Consider the following 9,008-nt stretch of genomic DNA (forward strand, 5'->3'; position numbering starts at 1 on the left):
ATACTAAAATGTACTGTTTAGAAAGAAAAACAGGGATTTTTCTATTAAAACTCTTTGCCTTTAAGTTTTAGTGCTGTGTGTCATATTTCGACCTATGTGGACTTTCTCATGGATGTTTTGTGTGATTAGAAAGAGCCTGATTTCAGTAGGTATGTAGAATATAAACTCCACCAGTTCTCAAGAAGCTTGATGGCTTTCCAAAACGGTTTAGAGGGATGGCTTTTCCAAATCTTGGTCCTAGTTACTGAAGCTTCTGTTCTGTTGCTCTCCAGGAAGAATTGGACAGGACAGGTATTGTTTGAGAATAATTAATTTTTATGGAAGACCTGTATAAGATTTGCACCAAAGCAAACAGTGATAAAAGTACAGCACCCTGCCCTTTGCAAGGAAATCCCTCTCATGGCCAGGACTGATTTCACCCTACCAAGGATTAAACTGTTTAATTGGACTTCTGGTTAGGCCTGGGAGAGCCTGCATTCCCCATTCCCGAGGGCAGAAAATGCTAACCAGACACCACTGATAGTTCAGGAGATGATTTTCAGAAGTGCACGAACAAAACAACAGTGAAATCTCAAGAACTGAACAGAACTGAAATGGGACTCACTTGCTGGTTACATCAGGGGGAAATATTTTGGCCTGGAACTAGTAGATTTTTAATACCTCTCATTAAGAAGAGAGATTAGCAAGCATTAAAGAAAGAACAAGCCTGGGGCTAGAACCTTTGGCTGGCAACAGTGTCTCATTAGAGGGGGATTGAAAAAAAAATACAATGAAAATAATACAATGTTTAACAATTCTTATTATGGCAAATGGTACAAGGATTACTTTTTAAGTACTTTTGTTGTGGAAAAAGAGTGAATTGGTTTAAAGACAAATATTAAGGAAACATTAGTACCCAGGGTCCTTTGAATATGTCCTGAGGGATTCTGATGTTTCCCTCTCATCTACTTTCTGTCCCTTTACTTCCAACCCGAGGGTAGAGAACAAACATGGGGAATTTTGACTCTCCTGAAAATTCTACACGCAAAAGAACAGTGGTCTCTTGGACGGTCCTTTCACTCTTAGAATCATGGCTTGTTTTAATTAGAGAATCTCAAAAGTTCCTTCAGGCTGTTCCCACTCACTTTTAGATGCGATTCCTGGGGCTCAGAGAGGTCATCGAGTTTGCCCAAATTTACAGGGACAGTAAGCAGCAGAGCCAGTACGAGGGCTCAAGGCTCCCTGTTCACCATCTGCTGAGTAAAGCTACCCAAGCAGGTTTGGGGCAATATGCCACTCTGCTCAGTTCCAAATCCACTTTCTTCCTGTGAACTCTAGCCTGTAGGTACTGGCCAACTGGGAGAAGAGAAGCCTCAGCTTGCCAGCTCTGAGGCAGAGACCATCTGGTGCTTGAGAAAGACACGTGTGATGATGAACTCGGGAATGAGGTGACAGCAAAGCCACAGGAGACCCTGCAGTTCCGTTCTTCCAAAGAGCTTGATGATGCTGTCTTCCTCCCCAGGACATGGGAGTCTACTCTGTGTTTATCGTTCCCATAGCCCAGACCCAGGGTGGGCCTTCTGTGACTGCTTCCCAGCCCCACCCTGTCTAAACATGCAGCCCCTACCGAGTTCTCCTCGGTTGTCCCAGCAGGACTTGTCTAAACCCTACTGCTGATAAAGCCAAAAGCCATTGCAGTGAATGCCAGAGGCGTCTGTGTCATTTTCTTTAGATCTGGCCCCACTGATGGTTAAAAGCTGACTTACTTTTTAACAACAACAGCAACAACCATTTCAAATGAAAAATGGCCATAAGGAAAATTATTTCCTGGTCTCACTTGTCCAAACAGGCATTGGTCCACTTCGAGGGACACGTATATGATTGACTCATGGATGTTGTGTATATATTCAGATACAGAACATTGCAAAGATGGTGCTAGCCTCAGTGCTCTCCCTTTGGGCTTTTCTTTTCTTATATGGTGATCAGGACAACTGACTGTTTTGTAAAATAAGTGCTTTGGTGTCACTGAAGGAAAAGCACGTCGATCTGTTTCCGATTCACTAGATCAGCAGGAACGGCAACTAAATTCTGCTAGAACGGCACCTGAGATGGGATCATACAGCTTTTTGGAAAGGTATGTTAAGGGTATTCCCTCGTGTACCAGAATTCACTCTCAGCAGTCTTGACCAGCACTCTCTTAAACGTAGCAAACACCAGATGAAGAATCATTTGGATAAGAACTGTGAGAAGACAGCTTTACAAGAGGCGGAACAATCCTGGGCCTCTGTCCTCCTCTGCTCTGTTGTGCGGCTTCCTCTTGCTCTTTCACTCTTCAGGGAGAAATCTGGAGGAAAGTGCCTGATATAGAACGAAAATTCTTACTACGCTGTGAGAGGCTGGTCAAAGATCGTTTCCTGATGTCACCTGGTACTCAAGCAGAAGGCTTTTGATGCACAAGCTCAGGGGCAAAGACAGCACAGCCGTCAAGAGCGTGGCTTGGAAGTCAGGCCGCCTTCACTTGAGAATCCTGGCTCTGACACTAACCAGTTCTGGATCTGAGGCACTTAACCTCCTCAAGCCTTCATTTCCTCATCTTCAAAAGGGAGACCATAACAAGATCTTCCTCAGAGGCTGCAGAGCGGTCACGTAATACCCTTAGAATGGGCCTGACGCTAAGCTTTTGTGGTTCTGACATGCGCATGTCAATAATAATAAAAACTGTCAGTAGTTTTTGTGCACGCGGCAGACTTTGCTCGCCATGATGTAAAGAAACACGGTCCTGCATTCTCTCCCTTGCCTGATATATTTGAAATAGAATGAGTAGAATTCTCCTTCCAGCCCCCCTACTAATTCCAAATCTTTACATTGGGTAAATTACTTCCTCTTTATTCACCAGGACTCTCTTGGTTGTAAGTAACAGAAACCCAGCTCAAACCAATTTAAAAAGATACGATTTATCAGATCATGCAACTGGGAAGTCCAAGTACCGGCTGCAGCGCTATGGGATGTGGAGATCGTGAATGATTAAACGCTGATGACCTGCATTTTTTGATGTCTTGCCCCCATCCCCACTGTACTCTAATTCTTGGCTGTGTTTCTCTTGTGGCTCATGGATTCACTCCTACTGCACACAAGCTTTCTTTGCATGTTTTAGCAGCTGGCTCCCAGATAATTCTGATTCATGCCTTCTAATTCTGTATCCCCAAAGACAAAACCCCTTTTCTTTCAGCCCTAGATGAACGAAGTCCTAGGGAAGAACTTGGAATGACTCAGCTTGGGGCATGGGACTAAGCCAATTGCCACAGTTAGAGAAAAGTGGTTCTGATGGTTGGCTGGGTCTGCATTATATGCCCAACCAGGTCTCAGCTGAACCACAGTGAGTGGAGGTGAGCATATCCATGGAAGAAAAGAGGGTGCTGAAAGTAAAAACTAATTGTATCCTTTCACTCAGAGTATGAAATTCTCCACTTTGAAGAATTTATTTCTACATGTTGATGGTTCTCACTGGGGGCACATGCCAGAACCTCAGGCAAGGAATTAAGTATATTAATTTTCAATCTTTTCTTTATTTTCTCAATTTTATCGTTCTTCATAACTCAGAACTTTGTGTATCCTCCCCAGTCAAGAGTTCATTTGTTCGTTTGTTTTCAGCTGAGACCCACTGAGCTAGAAGACTGTTTGCTATGAGAAAGGAAGAAATGACTGTCACTTGTGTAGACCCTGTGTCTGAACCATGTGTTCGAATTTCCACCCTGACTTAATTTTCATGCCCTAAAGGAGCAGGGAACTGGCCTACAGGGCTCCACACAGTATTTTGTGGCCTATTTTGAAGCCTAACCCCTCTCCTACCACCGCAGAGCGTTTTAAGTGAAGGGAACGCAGAGCACGTGAAATTGTATAAACAACTATTTCCAAGAGACAAATTTGGGATGAAATCTGGGCCCTATTGATTACAAGCTGTGTAAGCTTAGATAACTTATGTTACCTGTCTGAACCTCATCTTCTTCTGGTAAATGGGGGTGGGGTTAGCTATTCCAAAGGCTCATTGATAAGACTAGATAAGATACTGGAAAGCATATTTTCTGTTCCAGACAAGATGGATTAACAAGATTTACCCACCCACTTGAAACAAACCGACAAACAAAATACATGGAAAAATTATTTTCAAGGCATTGTACACCAAGTGACAAAAGAGAGTCACCTCTGAGAAGAGGGAGAGAAATGAAGCTAATGCTACCATTGCCCCAGGTTGTTTCTGACAAGGGGGATCCCAGGTGAAACCTTTAACTCTTTGAGTTGGATGATTGAGCTGAGTGTCCAGGGAGATCAAGGCAGCTAGAGTGTGCAGACCACCATGACTAGCATATAGAGGGCAGAGTTTTGGAGAGGAAAGAGCGGCACTTAGCGAGAACCCCAAAGGTCAGCAGACAGTCCTTCTTGCATATTCATTATCATTATATGCCTGTAAGGAAACTACCCCAAATAAGGCAAAGAACCAACCAAAAGGATTAAAGGGAACATTGCCTGGTACTTACACAGGGCCAGGAATAATGTCTTTTTCCCCAGGGAGAATTCATATTTCATGGGGCATCAGGGCGAGTACTCAAGAAGGTCTTGCTTCATATATATATATATATATATATATATTTATATCTGTAGGCCACAATGAACTTCTAGAGATGAAATCATCTATGGTGTGTAAGATGAAAAATACACTGGATGAGATTAGACATCATAGCAGAAAAGATTAGTGATCATGGAACTCTAGCAATAGAAACTCTTCAAAATAAAACTCAGAGAGGAAAAAAAAATAATTAGAGAAAGAAAAGATTATCAGTGTGAACTGAAGGACAAGTTCAAGTAGCCTAATAGATTTGTGATTGTATTCTGTAAAAAAAAAAAGAGGACAGATAGGGGAAGAAGATATTTGAAGCAATCGCGGCCAGTTGTGTTTTTTCCCAAACTTAATGAAAGCTATACCCCTACAGATCTGAGAAAGTCAATGTTTCCCTACCACAAGAGACATGAGAACTAGACAAAGGCACATCACAATCAAAACCTGCTTAAAAATCATCAAAATCATAAATAAAGTCTGCTTAAATCAGTGGTAGACAGAAAATCTTAAAAGCAGTCAGAGAAAAAGAGCCATGTTATGGACAGAAAAACCAAGATAAGGATGTAGGCAGATTTCTCACTGCAAACGATGCAAGAAGACAGTAGGGCCACCTAGAGCAGTAAGCAGCTCTGGCCTCTGTCTTGATGTTCTACCATCTACAAAGTTCACAAGGTTGAAGCTGGTTTCCCATCCATGGGGAGAGTAGGAAAGGAAGCAGAGCTTGGTCTAAGGGATGTGACTTGAAAAGTGTCCACCTGGTCTCTGTTCACATCCTGTTGGCCAGAACTGAGTCCCAGGGCCAAACCTGGCTGTGAGGAACTATACTATTAAGTATAGTCTCTGACCTCGGGGAGGACCACTGCTCAAATGAAAAAGAAGAACATGTTCATTGTGGGGTGATTTCCAGTAGACAGAGTAGAATCATGGCCCTATTCCCATTTATTCTTTTTTTAAAAATTTATTTCATTGAAACACAGTTCATTTACACCCATTTATCCTTTATCCAGCCCTCTATTTATTTGGCCAATAGCAGATGTGTGGTTGCTCCTCAAGACTTAAAGCTCCATGAGGATAGGAACAAGGTCTATTTGGTATATTCCTGCCCAAGACTTGTTTATGTTTGTTTTTTGTTCTTGTTTCTTTTGTTTTCTTTTTTATTTTAGTTTTATACTGTTCCTCTACATTGCTTTTAACAGCCTCATTGAGATATACTTCACATACCATACGACTCACCCACTGAATTTAACCATATTTAGAGGATTATGCAACCATTACCATTTAGAGTATTTTTGTCACCCCCAAAGAAACCCCATACCCATTAGCAATCACTCCCCATTTTTCCCTCCACTGTTTCCACCCTGGCAACAAATAATCTACTTCCTATGTTTCAAATGCATGAAATAGCATGAAATCTCAGTCCCCAGTGCCTCACATATGGTGGGAATTCAATAACTATGTACTGGGCTTAGTTACAATCTTTTTGCTGTTATCATACCTTCTCAGCTTAAAGATTCTCCCCAAAGATTTTTTGAAACACATACTGTTATCTGGTGGACTTTATCACTTTTCCTAGGAGCCCAGAATAAAGAAATAAAATCCTACTAACAGGCAGCTGGTAAGTATTTCATTTTGTCTCCATCACAGCCCTCTGTGAAGGGAACAAGTGTAGCTCCCATTTTACAGATGAGAACACTAGAGTCTGGCTCCGCCTCTAGAGCTGGCTGATTTTGAGAATTGTTAACCCAACTTGCTCAACACAGGTCTGTCTGAATCCTCAGCTTTGGCCAAGCAAAAAAAACCGCAAAAACTGTTAAGTCGTATGTCTTAGAAAATGTTGCCTTAACAGGGCTCTTAACAGGTGTGCGACCTGTTACGTAAACAATATTTGTTTTTCAACTGAACCATTACAACCTGCTGTCTGATCTGCCCGCCAAGCACCCTCCTATCAGGCATTCCGTCTGTACCATCATTTCCCCCGAAGTGACATAAACATCCACACCAACACTCAGAAAAACTGGACATCTTCACAGACAAGAATTTTTCTGTTCCTTAAACTGTTTCCCAGCTTGCTCTCACAGTTGGCAAGATGCCTCTGTTCAATCGCTTGATATTCTGACTTTTCTTACAGTAAACTCTGCAAACAACCAGAAGCACGGATGCCCTGCCCTTTCTAACCGTGTGCGACCTGGGCACGTGGAAACGGGAGGGCATTCAGGGTTCTGCTTTCTCACAGAAGGTCTTCACAGTTTGGATCTATTTGCTTTATTGTAATATAGCCACTTAATGTACCAAAATGAAAAGAAAACTTGTTTAAAGTATCCGTTTCATAGCTTCTGGTCCTTGCCCTGAGCCACGAATTTGCCAAATGTTGCTGTCTGCCCTGTCTCTCCTTACTAACTGGTCCTTTCTTCAAGGGAACAATGGTCTTTCTTTCCAGACACCTTGTGGAAAGGATGGATGAAGCGAAGTGTGGCTGGTGAGGGCAGGAGCTGCCTCAGAGGTTCGGGATGAGTGACAGGATGGTGAGAACGTCTGGGAGGAGGGCCCTGCAGACCTGCTCCTGGAGACTTTGAAGTTTGGAAGGCATGTGGAAGGCAGCCAGGGAAATTCAGATACACTCACCACCGCTAATGATTATTCAGCTGCATCTCAGAAAGACACAGTTTGGTGGGGGTGATGGCTGTTGTTTCCTTTTGCTGCCTTTGCGGGGGGTGGAAGCCAAGGAAATGTGGGGCAAAGATGCAGCCTTTAGGGGACTGGAGGTAAGAAGTCCTGCAGCTCACGGAGCCTATTGTTCAGATATGGCTGAACAGTCTGAGATGGGCCATGCTGTGAAGTAGAACCTGATAAGAAGGAAAAGACGCAGCCATTGATGAATGGGTGGAGAAGACGGAAAAGTGAGGGCAGACACTATGGACAAATGGAATTTTTGTGGGCTTAGTGATTTTTCAGTTCTTTGTGGGGCGGATAATATGAATCCACCAGAGTTCAGTGCATGCACAAGTTTTGTAAGATAATGAATATTAATTGTGATCCACCATGCTTTTATTCCACTGCGTGTTGACTTTCACTTCTTTTTAAATACACTACCAAAAGAGCAGATGAAATATTAGACCACTGTTCCCCTCAATGTAATTTTCTTGTAATTTTTTAACAGATGAGTAAGTGTCTACAATAATAACTTCCACTGGTGGTTCTTCATGAGCATAATGTGTGAACATTTCTAGGCTGGAAAAGAAAACTTAGAGAGCTTCTAGGACAGTGATTTAAATTCGGGGTGCATGAATATTGTGGAGAGGGTGGAAAATAGGAAGGTACAGATCAGATCTTCCCAGGGGAAAATGCACACAAACACTTAGAAAGATTTTTAAATTATTTCACTGCTTAGATTTAGTGGTGTTCAAACAATTTATTCTGTTTGGAATGTTCAAGGGGTCAAGCTGTTTAAGATCGTTACAACGTGGGTGATGCTGACCTAGTAACAACTTCTCATTGACAGGTAAACTGATACCCAGAGTGACTAAGGGAGGAAAGGTAAGGCAAACCAGCCAGTGCAAGAGGCAGAGCTGAGATTTGGAATTACTCTGATTCCAAACTCAGTCCCCTTTTCATGATATTCCTGTATTTGGTGGCTACATGTTTTGGTGTTTGTCCTAATCTGCTGAAGAGAAGAAAATGGAGAGCCTCTGGACGGCAGTTGATGTGCTACAAGACATAGTAAGTGTTCAGTAAATGTGATTTGTTTGTGCTAATCATTGCGCGATGCAGTGTGTATTTATCATCTCATTTAAACCTCATAATTATCCTCCAAGTCTGGTACCATAATCACCCCCATTTTGCAGGTGAGAAAACTGAGGTTACGAGAGGTTTAATATTTTGCACAAAGCCATGTGGTTAGCATGTGGCTTACTCAGTACTATGCTCATGGCAACTGGATGCAGAACACACACTCCTAACTGGTGGACATACAAATATCTAAGATCACAGCTGTTCCTGTTCTCAAACAATATAGGCTTCAGCTCTGGTAGAATTTGACCATCGTTCCTTCTCAGTGTTCCAACAGTCGCAGGGACGGCCTCGGCATGTAGTGGGCTGAACATCACGGAGGGGAATCAAGTAAGTGTAGAATGTCCACTGGGAAAAGACGTCTCTGATCCAGGGTGAAGCCACTGACCTACGTCTTTTCCAATATTGGATGTATATGAGTCTCAAGACTTACTGTCCGTGCCTTGCCTCTCAGCTTTTGATCCACTGATTTTGGTTTTCCCACTTGTATCTCTCAGATTATGGTGTCTATTGGTGTCACCAAGGTATCTATGGTCCTGGCCATACTGCTAAGCTGCCTTCATAGGGTATGTGAATTCCAGAGAGAAGGAATTCTGAGAGTTTAGTTCTTCTTTTCCCAGTGAATCAG

This window comes from Lagenorhynchus albirostris, chromosome 19 (assembly GCF_949774975.1).
Source record: "Lagenorhynchus albirostris chromosome 19, mLagAlb1.1, whole genome shotgun sequence".
In the NCBI taxonomy this organism is placed as follows: domain Eukaryota; kingdom Metazoa; phylum Chordata; class Mammalia; order Artiodactyla; family Delphinidae; genus Lagenorhynchus; species Lagenorhynchus albirostris.